Raw genomic sequence first — 1,699 nt, 5'->3', positions numbered from 1 at the left:
TAGAAAATTTTCTCCTACTCAAATACATAAATCCATTTATTTGACCTTCATAATGAGGCAGAGTTGATACTGTAAGGTTAATGAGGCAATTATTCCTATAGAGAACATCAGTCATAAAGGCATAGTTTCTTCCTCCCTTTAATATGCACATTAATTAAAATAATTTTTCTTTGCTATTTGCATTGATAAGTAATCATCAATGAGGGAAGGAATAATTAAGTTTCTGAGTATCTCCTATGTAATTTGGGGCCTTAAATTCCATGGTATAAAATTTTTTCTGGTATAATAGGTACTTTCAGATTTTCCTTGTGTAATTTTCTGTATTTTTCTTTCTGTTTATTACAGAGGCAAAAACAATGAGTGTTGCTATGACTATCTATCAAATATTTGGGGAAAACATATATTGAAAGTGTATTTCCAGAATTTGCCCTTGACTAGTACCTGAAATACAGCTCTGCTGGTTAACCATGACATTTACTCATAAACTAATAGCTCAAAAGTATTCATTGAGTTTTCTTTCAAGTTGACCTATAGAATCTATCTTAGGTCACAGTAAAAATTATTATCTATTAATAGAAAAATATCATTTATAGATACACATCAAAGCACAGATTCTTTTTGTTTTGTTTTGTTTTGTTTTTTCTTCCTCTGGAAATACTAGCAATACAAGAACACAGATTCTTAATAATTTTGCTACTCACACAAGAGGAATCTACCATAGCAATGAGCCAGCCAAATCTATGGGTATGTAAAATTATGAATAAGTTTAATTATTATTTGGCTCATGTACAGTAACTTTTCATATTAAACCTAATCCAAAATTAATTATTATGGTTTAAATATACATATCTGTCTTTATATTTGTATTTAGAAATAGATACTTGTACAGACATATTGAATAGAAAATATGGTTGCATTTTGTAAAACTCTAACAATGTATCTGCTTCTATAACTTAGAGAAATGGAATGGTTTTTTCAGGTTGACATTTTTTTCTTTAGCAAAATGCTTTTGTCAGGTTTTAGTCTGATCACTTCTTGGCACCCTTGTGGCCAAAGAATGACTAGATGTACCAAAGTTAGGCAAGCACAAAAACGAAGTTTACTGAGGAGAGAAAGATGGGCTTATAGAACAAGAGCAAGATACACGTTTACAGAGCATGGTGCATACGACACAGATGACAACCAGACCCACTGTCACAGCATAGGGAGAGCCAAAGGAAGGGGCCAAAAAAAGGGGGCTTGGTTATGGTCTGCGTCTTGTTTTATAGTGCCCAGATTGGGACCTCCCTGTGGCTCAGACGTCACCATGGAACTACTTTGATTGGACAGCTGGGAGTTACATGACCTGAGTTTTACTGTGCATGCAGAACTCCCATGAGCCTCTCTGAAAGCCCATGTGCAGGGGTGTGAATCACTGAAGCACCCACTTTTGTCCCTACAAGACCTGGAATCCCTCACCGTCTGCCTAACACTTTCACGAGACATTTGCATGTGGAAAATTTGGTTTAGACATAGGAGGGCTGAGGAGAGAGACAAACAAATATCAGGTTGCTCCTCATAATAAAATAAGACTTTTTGAATTTCCTGACAACAAGAGGGAGAAATGGAAGGAGAGAGTCACTGAGGAAGAGAAAGGAGGCCAATAACCCGAGGAAAGCCAGAATGCTGGACTGTGTGATGGCAAATGAGAATGACTGAA

Source organism: Lemur catta, unplaced genomic scaffold (assembly GCF_020740605.2).
Source record: "Lemur catta isolate mLemCat1 unplaced genomic scaffold, mLemCat1.pri scaffold_66_ctg1, whole genome shotgun sequence".
Taxonomy (NCBI): Eukaryota; Metazoa; Chordata; class Mammalia; order Primates; family Lemuridae; genus Lemur; species Lemur catta.
The sequence above is the reverse complement of the archived record's forward strand: the minus strand, read 5'-3'. Positions refer to the sequence as shown.